This window comes from Miscanthus floridulus, chromosome 18 (genome assembly GCF_019320115.1).
Source record: "Miscanthus floridulus cultivar M001 chromosome 18, ASM1932011v1, whole genome shotgun sequence".
Classification (NCBI taxonomy): Eukaryota; Viridiplantae; Streptophyta; class Magnoliopsida; order Poales; family Poaceae; genus Miscanthus; species Miscanthus floridulus.
In genome coordinates this window covers 131874157-131889394 of record NC_089597.1, presented here as the reverse complement: position 1 = coordinate 131889394, position 15238 = coordinate 131874157, and the positions used below count along the sequence as shown (strand labels likewise).

Sequence of the window (15238 nt, the reverse complement as noted above, 5' to 3'; positions counted from 1 at the left end):
TGTGCAAGCACTCGACGAACACCTCATTCAGTCACTCCGGCTGCTTACTCCTGATCTGTATCAGAGGGGCTTGCATTTGGGGCAGTCGCCGAGGGGGCACTCCGGCGGCCTCTTGCTGCAGCTTGCCGTGGAGTTGGACCACGTCAACTCTCCTTTCATGGGGCTGCCCCTCATCGTCCCGGAGAGAGCGAACCGCGGCCGCCGAGTACGCACTACGCAGGCAGGGGTGCTTCGCCGGGGCCGAGCGAGGCTTCCATGGGTGTGCTGGCGAGGGGAACCGCGAGCCGCGCGGCCGCAACCAGGGGCCCGCCGGTGGCCTCGGCGGACGGTGGAGGTTTGAATCGCTGGCGGAGGAGGTCGCAGTCACTGGAATCTGGAGATTGATTTCTAATCGTCGGCGGAGGAGCTCGAGGTGGTGAACTTTGGAGATCGATTTCTAATGGAGCTACCTGGTGCAGGGGCGTAATAACAAAAGGTACAGAGCCGGTGCGGGGAGGCAAACGCAAATGTACGAAGGGACTTTCTAGACCGCACATTTTAGATCTGATGGTACACAACGCAAGTTTACATGGTTGCACGTAGGATTGAGTTATATTTTCCCGTGTTCGAGGGACCGCCAAGCAAGGACTCGAAGATTCTCCTACTCAAGGCAATCACGCCTTCAGTTAAGATTGATTCGCCTGCTGAAGGAAAGCAGGACGACGTTCTATTTAGTGGCAATATGGTCTAATAAAAGTGTATATGTCGCTGCCGTGTTGCCCGGCCTGATGCTATAATTTGAACATGATGCTGGATTGAATGTGAGTATGCTACCTGATGGCAATTCAGACCCTGGCCTAAATAGTTGTAAAAAATATTGTGATCATGTTAAGATCTGCTATATAAAAAAATCAACACAGTAGTATTACAGCAATCATATTTATATGCTTCATCATGATCGGCCTGTTCGCTTGTCTGAATTCTGAAGGAATTTGGATGGTTTGGAAGAATGCTGGAGGAATTTGTGAGAGAAAAATATTGTTCTTGATGAAAAAATAAGCGGATCAAGCCAGGTTTAAGGGCACGCGAACGGGGCCACAAGAATAATGTTGTCGGATTCACCTTAATCTACATGTAAATATGGATTGAGATGGAATTTAATTAAGTTCTACTTCAATTTACCCCAACACACGTAGATTAATGTCAATCCCACTACATCGCCTCACTGATGGAGTGCGAAACCGATGGGTAATTACCAGCATCCATTTAATCTGTTGCATCGTGTTCAGGTCCTGGCTGGCCTCCTCGCCTTGCCAGCTCATTGCTCGTCGTCGGCGTCATGGAGCATATAAGGGTAGGGCACTGTAGGGACATAAACCAATCGGACAGAGATTCTCGCAGAAAATATACACCTTAATCACCCTGTTCGCTTGTTGGTTTCAGTCAGCCCAAACCAGCCATCCAACAGTGTTTTCCTCTCACAACAAACCAGCACCAGCCAGCCCAAATCAGCTCAGAAACCAACCAGCGAACAGGCCGAATATGTAGAATCCCGTCCACAAGTCTTTCTTTTGAAAACTGAAGGGAGAATATAATAATCTAACATGGCAAGCAAACAGACGGCCTCAATTTAGGTACCATTGCATTGCAGTAGACAATATGAGTTACACGGTTACTAAGAAATGACAACGCATAGACCTGATGTGCAGTTTTGAAATTACAAACTAGTACAGGATCCTCAGTTGCCTCACTTTTCAATCCCAACAAAATCATTCAGACGGCACATGGTGATAAAGTTGGGTTATTCAGAACAATTGCTCGATGTTAGTTCCGTCGACAGGCGACTTGTGATGACACATGGATTTGTGTGGGATCATTTCAAGTTTCACTTCACCATTGTCGAGGACACGCGAGACCACCTCCACACCGGTCAAGACCACAAAGTAGAGGACACTGTCATCGCTAAACCAGTTGCTGAAGAACCTTGCGATGCAAAACCTGCCTGAGCCCAGGTTCACCAGTTGAACACCCTCTCGATCTATTTCCAGTTCTTGTTCTGCCCATTCCTCCGGAGGCTGGAACTCCTCCCAACCGTGGCCAGCAGCTAGCTGTGGCGGGGAGTGGGCGTCCATGGTGGAGAGGTCAGCAGCAGCCAAGTGCTGGGCATCGCCGGAGAGGCCGAACCACAGCTTGAGCTCGGGCACATACTCGACCTTGCCATGGAAGGGCAGGGTCCAGTCGCCGACCTTGTCCCATGTGTGGCTTGCCGTGTCCAGGGTGTAGGTGCCTCTGCCGTCAACGGATACGCAGATCTGAGAGCCACCACCGACGACGGCGTAGGAACGAATCTCGGGGTGTTCATTCGGATGGATGGGCTCAAGGACGAAGGGCGGCAGCGGAAGGAGTTTGCAGTGCGAGGTCGTCTTGCCATTGCCGTAGAACAAGACCTCGAAATCCATACCCAGCTGCAATATTAAAGCTTTCTACCTCTCGGAGATGCCTCACCATGAGGTATCAAGGTTTTAAATCTCCGGCTAAGCTTCTTAGCTGTTGCCCTCCACAATAGCTAAGCAAATCTATAGCCGGAGATAGCTACAACTAAGCCATTTAGCTATTTTTTAAAAAAATAGAAAAAAACACATAACAAGCGATCCAGTGACAAGTTTCGTGACTGTAGCAATAGATCCTATAATAAGCGGCAAACATCTTTGGCAGACTGCTTGAAAAAGCAATAGATCCTATGAAATCTCTAAATTTGCCGACACAGACAAACGTACTAATTAACAAACTAATTGACTAGTCGAACAAGGAAATCATTACTCACGACCGTGGGGAAGAACAAGCGGTAGCTGCCTGCTGCACGGGAAGAAGAGCTCGAAGCTGCCGCCGGCGCCACTCGAAGCTGCCACCACCTCCGGTGGCCACCTCAGCTGGAAGCCGCGGCCGTCGGAAGTCGCCACTGAAGTCGTCACCGCCGCCGCCTCCGCAGGCCACCTCCGCTCGAAGCAGTTGCCGCCGCCACCTCCTCCGGCCGCAGCGGAAGCACCTCGAAACCACCGCTTGGGGGAGAGGAGTGAGATGCCACGCCGCCGTATCCGCCGGAAGCAACAGCAGCCGTCACCGCGCACCGCCATCTCTGGAACTCTGGAAGCCGCAGCCGCAGGGACGGATGAGAGAGACGAGCGTACGACCGGGAGATACGAGAGAGATGAGGAAAGGGTTACATGGTTTTACTGGGCTGGATGTACAAGGCGATGGACCGGCGGTGGCACACGTTTTACATTTTTACTGGGCCACAGTCAATTTTCTCGCCTGACAACAGTATAGCGGCAGCTAAAGTATAGCCATTTAGCGGCAATCTCTAGCAATCTCCGGCTATTAGCGTTTTAGTTTTCTTAGCGTAAAAAGTGAGATATCCTGGCTGTGAGCTTGCCCAACAGCTATAGCCGGCTATAGCTACAGCTATAGCCGGCTATTTAGAACCTTGTGAGGTATAGGCTTCCAGCACCGCCGCCTTCGCGTTCGTCTTTGGCATCAACTTCACCTTCCTCTTCGTGGTCATCTTCACCTTCCTCCTCTACGTGGTCGTCTTCGCCGTCGCCGCTAGGGACGAAGAGCGAGAGGCAACCACGCAACTTAGGCTTGCGGAACTCGGGCATGACCGCCACGTCCCGCGAGCTGGCGTCGTAGAGCAAGTTGCGCCCGGCCTGGTCCGTGGATAGCACCTTCCGTTGTCCAAATGGGTAACAGGCTAAGTCGCACGGTTCGCCTGCACCTCTCAAGCTGTGGGCTCCGAACTTCAAGATCGGGTCGGGAAGCAGGATGCTATCCATCGTCGTTGTTGGCCGCCGGATTGGTGCTGGTGGTGGTGGCGGCGGCGTTGTATAAAAGAGTTGCTGGCTCTTCAGATCGATGCGGCGCAGCGATCTGGTGGCAGCCTTGTTGCTTTCCACGATCAGGTTCAGAAATCGCCGCGAGAGGCCCATGGTTGATCGGACGTCCAACTCCAAGTTCGATCTGACCCTGTCACAGGGGGCGGGAAGGGGAAAAAAAACTTAGTAACAGAAGCATTCAGATCGACAGAAGCATTAGCTACGCCTACGCTAGATCTAGAAGATATGAGGAATGAAGAAAGAGTACCTCCAGCAGGACAGGACGCAGCAAAGAGATCCGACTCCCAAATCCCAAATGGATGGATTGCGCAGCCCCTCCTGTGCGACCGACCTAACCAGGAGCCTGCTTCAGCCTTCAAAGCAATAGGGCATTACTAATGCGTAACAAAAATCACGGAGAAAACAGATTAAACGAAACCAAAGGCGACGGCTTTCGATCAAACAGGATGAAGGTGCAGCAGATGTACAAGCGGCGAACCTGAGTAGCCCGGTCCGGGAGGGGAAGTGCCGATGTGCTGCTCCACCTGTGCCGGACCAGAATGGCGGCGCAGAGGGGTTTAAAGTAGAGGAACCTCATGCTCGGCTTCAAAGTGGGCCGTGGGCCTCTCCGAATGGGCCGAAGCCACACCTTAGTAGCATCAAAGCGCGCCAGCGTGAACGACTCAATGTCCAGCCCAAAGCTCGTCGATCTTCCGGGTGGAGTTGTGTGATTTTTTCCCCATCTTTTTATGAAACTACTGGTAGTTGAGTGCCCATGCGTTGCAACGGGAGCGAAATATATTTTTCACGAGATATTATTTGGTTTTGGACGAATATTGTTGTTAAGCCAAAATCAATACGTTGAGTTCTTGTTTTTGCGTGTAATTAGACGTCTGTTGTAGAAACTTGTTAAAGAAAATTTTCGGACTAAACAACATTAACATAATCAGATTCTCTAGCTATTTCTGTACTACTATTTGATGGAAATCAACATGGTAATCTATGCTCATGCGTTGCTACAGGATAATGGTCATTTATGCAAGGGTGATATCTGAAAGTTCAACTCAATTGTTCATGGAAAAATTACAACTTAAACATGTGCATTTTCTTATTCTGTAAAATGTTCTTTGTGGCTAAGATTTTCTCGACAACCAAGGGTCTCTAGATCTTCTATCCTAATCTCATTAGGGAACAAATTCTGTTCTGCTAGGGCATGTACAGTCAGTTCAGGCATGTATACCTCAGTGAGCAATTATTCATTGCCCGACAAAGTTGAGATGAGTGCTGATAGTAAAGCAAAACACTACTATCCTGTTTTTACAAAGACAAACCGGTTGTCATGCCCATTTTTACCAAAAGTTCTTGTAAGAGACCATGATACAATCTGAACAATTATCGGTTCGAATACATAGCAAAAAGGTACAATAACATGCACGCCAAGTTTTACAAGCTAACAAAATTACTCATTATACTACTACTATGTTGGACAATGATATAATACAAACCAAAAGGATCTCTTATGTCCATTCTGGTCTCAGTACAAAGGAGCCTCCATAAACCACACTGTCCACCAGAAAGCTAGATTCCTTCAGATGTATGTCACCATGATGATCATCGTACATCCTGCATGTAGTGCAATTGAGAAGACAAACATACATTGTAAGCATATTCTGGTTAAGAAAACTTCCATAAAAGAAAATGATTACGAAAAAACTGTCAAATCTGTGGTTTGCTCCTAGCATGCCAAAATTCGAGTACTCTATTAGGGAAAAACCTATTTCCCACTCCATGGAGTGACCATTTAGGATTTGCAGCTACCACCACTGTAATTTATATTTTTTAATTCATTCAGTAACCTTTTAACTTGAACCAACGATACTAAAATCTCAACACATAAATATCCTAAACCACGCGACGCACAAGCTCATCCAATGCGTCCCTACACACTTGCCAACGCCTCGTGACGAACTGCACAAAGTCGCCAAAGAGACATGCCTGTGCCATTCCTGTGCTCAGCAGTTGCAAATCTAGGCAGTATGCACATATGAGGAACATCACCAATTCACTGACATATAAAGTATCGTGGGTTCTGATATTGTAGGTTTGGCTTTTTATGACATTGTCTGAGACGCTCATCAACAATATGTGAAGCTGCCCATTTTAAAAAATATATATAAAAAAAACTGAGGTCAAGAACAACATGCAGGAGACATGGTTAAACAACAATTGTTTTCTCCATTATTTAATAGCTAAAGTAAATTTAGTTTCAGAATGGTAATGCATACAGCCTTCCTCTTTTTTCAAAACTTATACTATTGCAATCTGGATAGATGGCAATCACCTTCTAAGCCCTTTTTTATTCTTAATGCCACTAACTGACTAAAGAGATCGAAAAGATCCTCATGGTCTTGGTATGCACTAGAAGGAGCATTACAGGGTATGTGGTTGACAGCCTGCGGGTATCTAAGAACCTAGCTACATGTAACAAATTGTAAAGCTCCAAGCACTATAAATTAAAATACCACCACCAAATGGAAAAGCTTTATCTTCTAGAATATCACAGCTCATTTTAATTTGAAAAAAAAAACTCCTTTCAAGAAAAGCAAGGCTATACACTGATCATTCAAATTTGAAACATGCTGAAGTTTAGAAATCTAAACATATCATGAAAATAGCTTCTGGATGTGGGATGCTAACCTCTCTTACTTCCTACCCATCATCCTCTGTCTGATCCGCTCTCGATATCTGCACTGATAGCAATTAGTAATTAGAACGAAATATTTGCACTCATAAATACAAGATAATTAGGAATCAGGAATCAGGAAATAGGCACCTTGCAACCTACTCCTGGCAGTTGGCCTCCACTATCCGGTTTGCTTGTTCAGAGAGACGGGGAAGCCGGGACGGGATTGCTGTGGAGGCAAATTGATGTACATGGATTTTGCAAGATGGAGAGACCGAGAAGCCAGGATGAGAGAGCCGGGGAGATAGATCGACGTACCAGATGGATTCTGCGAGCGTTGGCACAGCTTGGAACTGGAGGCCCTGTACAGGCGTTGGCACAGCTTGGAACTGGAGGCCCTGTACAGGCGCACAGCTTGCACGCCCGCCGGCACGGTCCTGACGCCCGGAGCCGGAGGATGCCCGCCGGGGGAGCCCGGAGAGGGGGTGTCGAGGCGCTCTCCGCGGCAGCGTCGCGCCGGCGGCCAGGTGCGCCGGATCGAGGGGATCGCGCCGAAGCCGGAGGATGCCCGCCTGGGGAGACCGGGAGCGGGGGTGTCGAGGCCGTCGCGCCGGCGGCCAGGTGCGCCGGAACGGCTCGAGGCGCTCTCCGTGGCGGCGTCGCGCCGGCGGCCAGGTGCGCCGGATCAACTCGAGGAGCTCTCCACGACGGCGTCGCGCCGGCTGCCAAGTGCACCGGATGGAGGGGATTGGAGGGAGCGGGGGTCGGAGGGAGCTCGAGGCTTGGGAACAGGGGTCAGGCAGTGGCGGGCCCAATGGGTAGTCTAGGCCCAGGACTACCCAGGAATTTGGTCCAAAATTTTTTTAGTACTTCCACAGCCTATGAAAATTTGGCCCATTGCTCCTCTTTCTCCCGGTCAAGACCGCGAGCGGCCGAGCGAAGCCGCGGTTGGCCCATTGCTCCTCTTTCTCCCGGTCAAGACCACGAGCGGCCGAGCGAAGCCGTCTCCGCGACTCCGCTCCCTTCCCTCCCGACGCTCGCGAGTCAGGCGCGCCGCGCTCGCGACCGAGGAGCCAGCCGCGGAGCCGCCCCCACCCCGCCGCCCCGCCCTGCCAGCGCCCAGCGGCCGTCCAGGCGTCCAGCGCGGCAGCGCCAGTCACTTCGTCGTCGCCGGCCTACTCGATCGTTGCGGCCTTCGTTCTTGTCCATTCGTTATGAACCCGTCGTAGATGACTTTGATGCGGAACTACGGGATAGAGCTTGCGACGGTCGTGTCGGCGAGCTTTGCGCACGCTACCAGCCACCAGCACGCCGTCGAGCTCCACGCATGCGCCACCGAGCCGATGAGCCTCCACGATGGATGTTGTAGCAAGCAGGCGAGGAGAGGAGCTTCGTGCGATGCCGCCCTGCCAACGAGTTGCCCGCGCCGCTGCCGCACTGGTGAGCTCTGCGCCCGCCGCCGACCTCCGCTCCGCCGCAAGCTCCACGCGCCGGCATCGAGCTCCGCAACGATGAGTATCCACCCACCCAAGCAGCAAGGTGGCACTGTGTTGCAACCACATGTTGCAAGTGTATGTTCCAGGTGTTTCAACCGTTTCAGATGAATGTATCAATTGTTTATCCAGATGTTGCAAATATACATCTAGATGTTGCATATGTTCCAATACGTATATAAAAATGTTTCATCTATTTTAGACTTATGTTGCAAGTGTTTTATCTGGATGTTGCATATGTTTCACACATATGTTACAAGTATATGTTCTAAATGTTTCATTTTTCGGACATATGTTGCATTCAAGTGTTTCATGCTGTAAGTGTTTTATGTTTCAGAGGTATGTTCAGAGAGTCACAGGGGCATGGTGAGTGATGGGGGCATGGTTCGGGCGTCGGGGGATGAGGCGCGACGAGCCGGGGGCCTGCGGACGGGGCGAGCCGAGGGCCGGCGAACAGGGCGTGCGGCGCGTCGGGGGGCTGAGGACGGGTGCGCTGGGGACCTGCGGACGGGGCGTGCTGGGACCGGCAGACGTACATCGTTGGAAGGCAGGGCGAGCTGTGCGCCATGGGAAGATGGGGCGAGTCGCTTGTATCGGACCTCGTATCAGACGGCTGGGAGCTGCGTCCGAACACGTCCCGAGGCCGGACGTGGGGCCGCTATTCTCTTCGCTTGTAAAAGGAGGCGCTTAAAATGGGCTGTCATTTGAGCAAGATTTGTAAATGGGCTCGATTATTTGTTTAGTACTACTACCAAACCAAAGCGATAAGTGGCGAAGCTAAAGGAAGTGCAACCTAGATGGTCACACCGCAAACGTAGAAACATATTTTGTGTGATCTCGCAAGATTTCAAGGTCCCTAGTGTACAATGATAGTGGTACAAGAATCGTTTGGTAAAAGGTGTGTAAACCTTACTAAACACTAAACCTAAGCCTAGAGCAAAGTTAATAGTCTAACTAGTGTTGGATATATTATGGGCTTGACCCATATAATATTTAATAAATTAAATAAAACTCTATGGTCCGTAACATTAAGCGTTGTATGGTTTAATACCGTACGGGATTTTGACTGAACGTTGACTCAACTTATTTGGTGGAAATTATCCATCTTAATTGAGAAGCTGAGAAAATGACACAGGAGTGCCACATGCGCGCGCGCCGCCGCCACCGGCCGGGCCATGGGCGTGGCAGGCAGGCAGCGAGCGGACGGGCGTGGCCAGGTTTTGCCACTTAATCCACATAATTATGGGAATTTCTCTCTTTTATGGTGGAGACGAGTTGATTGCACCAGTTACCGTCTCTTCGTGTCTCCGTCTCCTGAGTTCGTAGAAGTCCTCCGTCAGTCCAATCTTCCCTTCGCTTCTGAGAGACCACATCTCAGCCGCCCTTTGGTTTTTCCTGTCCCGTACCTCTGCACGCATGGAGCAACGGGAGAGCAGATGCCTCCGGAACCCTCGTTCGCCTGCGAACCTTGCACGGGGTGTGTGGCGATTAGGTTTTTGGGGAGCGATCCCGCAACTGCTCGTCCACGTCGCGGACGTCTTCTTCCTGGTGACTGTTCGTGGGACTGCACTACGAACACCTTCCTGCATCGACTATGGTCCACGACTTCGAGCAACGCACTATGTCTGGTGCGACTGGAGCCTTCGATGCCCTCAGCATGGGACCCTCCGCTGGGTACACTCTTAACTCTCTGATTACCGTACTTTACGTACTTACTGTATCGATCGGTATGTCATACTTGCATGCTGTAGCGTTTGTTAGTGATATACACATACACATATGTCGTCACGAACCTGCTGATGTTTTATTTCTGGAATAAATTGACCATGAAAATACCTAATTATCTAACAACTAGTCTAAGCACTTCACAAAGTACTATGCTAATAACCCAATAAAACATTAAAAAATTTGGTGGCTAGAGCACTAGAGATGAGTATAGACTCACTATATATGTTGCTTAGCTCCAACATGCCTCAAACGCCCGACCAATGAGGTATAAATAGCCTCTCCCTTCAAATATAGCCATTGGTGGCTTGATGCCCTCGGGCAGGCAGAGAGCATCGGAAATATACAACTCCATAAAGCTCCTAGATTCCGCGCAACCAGAGCGTTTTGGTTACTGTTTAGTTACTGTTCCCCAATCTCGTGTTGCCACGTGCGTGTACCAGCATCGGTTTGGTATCTTGCGATTAATTGCTGCCGCTCGGCTTTGGGGAAAACTTCAATCTCTCTTAAATAAAAAAATGCACCTCCTCGCAGACTCCGCTTCTCCCATCCTCGTGCCGCTCCGTCGTCGCCTTCTCCTCTGCCAGGGCTCTTGCTGCCCCGTCACTTGCCTTCTCAGTTCCAGTGCCGTCGGCCATTACGCCTTCTCCACGTCTCCTTCCTCATCTTCACCTCGATCTTGCCCTCGCCTCGGCTGATCCACCGCCACCGCGGCATCGCCTCCTCTTCCTCCTGGATCTGGACATGAGCACTGGCCAGTGGTGGACATCGGGAAGGCGTGGCGGAACACAGGTCCTGTGCGGCCAGCGATGGACGGGAGGGCCAGCGGCTCTCGGGTCCGGTGCGCGCCACCTCTGGCCTGGGACGGCAGTGGCGACGATTTAGGGCTATGTGGTGTCCTCCTATCGAGGTCAATGCTCTATCTTTCTGTCTCGCGTCCCCTCAACTGATTTGGTTCTTAATTCGTCTAGGGTTCAAGTTGTGATGCCTACCGCTGCTGGATGGCCGGTGTTAAGCTAGCTCACAGGTAAGTACTTCCCTGTCAAACTTCTCATCTAGGCACACCCGTTGCTATCACATCCTATTTATTCAACTAATGGTGGTTCACTTAGAGGAGTGGTTGCATATAAAATCGAGGTGTACTGCATCTGCATCTTCTGTGCTACACTTTTTTTATAGCTCATGTGACCTTCTATTATTGCTTGCTATTTACCTCTAAACCTCATACCTATTATCCTGTATTACCGAGATTGCAATTTCTGCTAGATGATTCCTTGGTCTGATTTGGGGCTTGGTTGAACCAAAGGTTCTAACATTCAGACAAATACAGAATATAGAGATATGTTACCTACCTTATAGGGATCTTTCCATAGGTCAGGTTCAATGTTTCCTATATGTAAATTTTGGTTGTACACAGTAATGCTCAACACATATAGCGCAAAAGAAAAAACATTCTATATATGCCTATTTTCTACTATGTTCAGGCTATTGCGATAGCCACTGATGGTGCTTTGGATTTCTTATCATAGGGAAAATACAGGAACTTGAAGAACTGGATCAATTGTAAGGCCACGGTATAGTTCTGTCCACATATTGCATGCCTTATGTATTAATTGCAAGCCTATGTGTTATTTTCGTTATCATGGAAAGAAATTTGCTCCTTTACATTCTTGCGATTTCCTCATACCTCTGTACACCTTTGGTTTTCAGGCTATGAAACTAATTTGGCAATTATTATTACTTCTAATACAGTCTCAATTGAATGGATCCATTGAGAATCTTATTAAGTCATTCTGGAATGGTAACGATTTATGGTATATTAATAAATGTAATATTGAACCAGCTTCTAACTTGGGTTGTTTCATTTGCTAACCATATAGAAATGCTATGCAATGTTCATGCCTCCACAATGTTCATTTAGTGTACTGCTGATACAACCCAAATTACTTTCTGCCATGTATCTTTGATATGTTCTGCAGTACACAATCTTATATTTTGGCTAAAGCATGTGCAATTGATTTAAAACACATAAGATAATCGTTTTTTTCCTTTTCTATGCCTTAGCTTGAAATACATGAGCCCTGTTTTATGACATCCATGGTCACATGACCTTTCATTAATGGATTTTAGATAAATATGTTCTTTCTGAACTGATTTCTACGCCTTTTTATACAGTTAGTAGTTATTAGACAATATCATCATTAGCGTTTACATGCTTACCTCACATCTACAATGGACAGGCTCCAAAATAAAAAGAGCTTCTGAATAGGAGTAACAGGGAGACAGGTAACACATGTCCACATTTTGTGACAGCACATAGACCGCAAAACATGAAATGTGATAGAATTGGGCTTCCAAATGATGAGCATCATCTATTGTAGTTAGGTTTTGGCCTCATTTCTCAAATCAGGGTATATAGGTTCAAAGCAGCATATGAAGTAGTGCAATAGATATGCCTGAGAATCTGGTAAGGTTCACAGGAAAAAAAGACGCCATTTGCTTACACATGTCCTTGATGTGATTCCAGCACCATACTTATTTTTGTGAATTTGAGGCTATCAACTTCTCTACATGAGGAATGTGATGCCTGCATCCTAACTGCTCTTTGCGCCTGCAAAATTCTGTTTCATATTCTATCCTTTTTGCACTGCAAGCTTGCAGTGCACACGAACCTGTGGCCTATAATATACCAACTAATATGTGCCATTTTTATGCAGGGCTCCTTGGACGAAATGGTCAAAAACATGGAAGGGCAACATATATTCCATAATATTTAGATCCAGATGAAAGGTTCATCTAGGTACTAATTGTTTCCGTGCTTGCCCAATGGTACTGAACATTTCCTTCCTTTGATCTATAACATAATCTCTATTTGTATGCTATCATGTTATTTCTGCTCTATGTAAATAACTAACAGAACTCAAGCACTTTCTCTTTCGTGGGATCTCCTGCATCTACGAGCTATCCAGTTTCAGTCTTCAGCTTTGATATACTTTCTCTATGGGTTGCTGTTGTTTTTAAATTGCTTTTGGGATAAAAGGATTGGTCCATGCGTCTACACTGCATTACATTATTGTTTAGATTTAACGCCAATAACCTTAGCTAGGTCGGACACGTATATGGCATGTCTTACAATTGTTTTCACGAATCGCGTAACATTATCATATATTCAAATTCATCACAGTGAATTTTGAGAGCGGAACTGCATATCCCTGGTAGCCTTGATATCCTTGGCTTGATGATGCATTAATCGTTACTTATTCTACCAAGGTAACAAAGACAATACCTGGCCTAATAGAAATATGTATTTATTTTATTTCTATTACCTTATGGATATTCGACATTGGATGGCCATTTTACCTTTTTATATCCATGGAGGTAATCATACAAAATTGAAAAAAAATATGTGCCATCTATCTATCTATTTTTCTTTCTTGGCATTGCTTCCATTTGTTTATATGTACTATCAATGCTTATCTTCTGTCTAACAAATTTCCACTTCAAATTGTCTCAGGATTGTTGCCTGCATATTATATACCGAATTACTATATTAATGTCTTATGGTTAAGTCCCTTATTCAGATGTTCCCTACTTCATTCCAGCTGAGTTCTTGGTTAATCACATATGACCTCCTTGTGACTTAATAAGTGCTTTGATTTTGTTCCCTAAAGTTCCATGACATGCATATGCTTCAGGAAAGAAACTATTATCACTAGCATAACAGATAGTCATTTCTCCACTGTGGTAGACAGGCAAATAAAATCGTATTATCTTTTGTGTCGCCCCTTTTAGATTAATGTCGTTTCCTACTGGTATTAATCTTTTGTATTAAAAATATTGGAATAATCATTTTCGTCTTTGTAGGGAGAGCTACTATTCCTACCATGGAGTTTCACGATGCATTGATTTCAACAGGGATGCTCATGAATTCTGAAATACGATGCTCAAATTAGTTGGCCCTTTTTCATGTCCTATTTATGCATGGTCCTTTTTTTCATTTTTATTCTGCAACTTATCATTTCCCCATCGTTAGTTGGACACGTTTGTTTTCGTGTATATATAAGAATTGTCCTTAACTATTTAGTACCAACTGTGATGGGTATGTTTGTATTGTGTATGCCAAAAATTTTAGTTAGTCGGTCTTGAAATGAATAGCTTGCTGGCACATGGACCTTGAAGAGTATCTGTTTTCCCTCTTCAAATGGATAGCTTGCTGGCATTCTATGTAGGCTACTGTGTGCTATACACAATGGTATTACTCAGAGACACTTTTGCTAAATCAAAATATGTGTTTGCCTAATTCATTTTAAGCAACCGCAACCATCAACAGGCAGACAAACGAAGACAAACGTGCCAGAATAGGGCGGGCGCGGCGGAGCGCGCCTACCGTCCTAGTTAGTTAGGAAAGAGTGGGCATCAACACCTAGTGCTTGCTGCCACGTGGACTAGCCATTGCTGACTATTGGAGGATATTTTCTCTAATGCCATCATTGAAGGTTTCCAATGACCTTCAGAACCTACTGCAGAGTCTCTCGGACGCAACCTTTTCTCTGGTCTTTCGTCCCTGGTACCACTGGAGCTTTTCGGTGAGTGTTGAACCCATCTGCAGAAAGCACTGCCCACTGCTTGGCCTGGAGCCTAACTTGTGGTGCTGGCCACATTGCTCACCACACCCTGAGAGTTCCGGTGAGTGTTGGACAACTGACAGTCAGGGTATACACAATCCTATTCTCCAGTGCCTCTGCCAAGGTAGCACCAAATAGAGTCAATTTGGCTTTGATTCTTTCATTTGATGTCTTGGACTCCTTGCATGTCTTCTATGATATGCAATGGTGCTGCTTGATCTTCCTTGAGGTGTTGAACACTTGATCTCCACGTTATCTTTGCCTAAGCCAACCTTACATCCAAATGAACTAAAACCATGTATAGTAGCAAACCAAATTAGTTCATTTGATCATGTTGTCAATCAATCACTAAAATCACATAGGCCCTAGATGTCATTTTCCTTACAAAAGTCATTTGTCCTTAACATAGACTAAATATAATAGACATGAGACATGATGTTCTAATTATCTATTACAATTAATCTACGTATGTCCCGTGTGCTGCTATCTATGGTCCTCACAACACTCCACCTGCGCTTCTATATAGTCCTAATGATCAACACCGACTAACTATAATAGATAACGAGAGTTAACACCAAAATGAGCTTATAAAGATTCAGAGAATTTCAACTTTAAGCACCATAAGATAGAACATGATTTTAGAAAAAAATAATCTAAAACTACTTTCATAGTTTCCAAGTTAAAATAAAATGTATTAAACCATATTTAGGATTTTTATTAGTTACATTATTTTTCCGTTACAAATGTTTTGATTTTTTTAAAATGATTGAATAGATTTTTTTTAGAAAAACAACAGATGATATTTTGGATAATTATATTGAAAGAAAAATATTTTTAGTCTGATTTACCTACCCTCGTGGT

General features: G+C 46.5%; 1 long non-coding RNA gene and 1 pseudogene across 1 annotated transcript; both read right to left on the bottom strand.

Moving 5' to 3' along the window:
- Positions 1-1613: 1613 nt before the first annotated feature.
- Positions 1614-4428, bottom strand: LOC136522241 (uncharacterized; annotated as a pseudogene).
- An 810-nt stretch (positions 4429-5238) lies between these two features.
- On the bottom strand, positions 5239-7313 carry LOC136521953 (uncharacterized). Its single transcript, XR_010775724.1, has 4 exons — positions 6853-7313; positions 6685-6763; positions 6549-6596; positions 5239-5474 (listed from the first exon to the last, which is right to left on the bottom strand). It is a non-coding gene; the product is annotated as an uncharacterized lncRNA (long non-coding RNA).
- Between the last annotated feature and the right edge of the window lie 7925 nt (positions 7314-15238).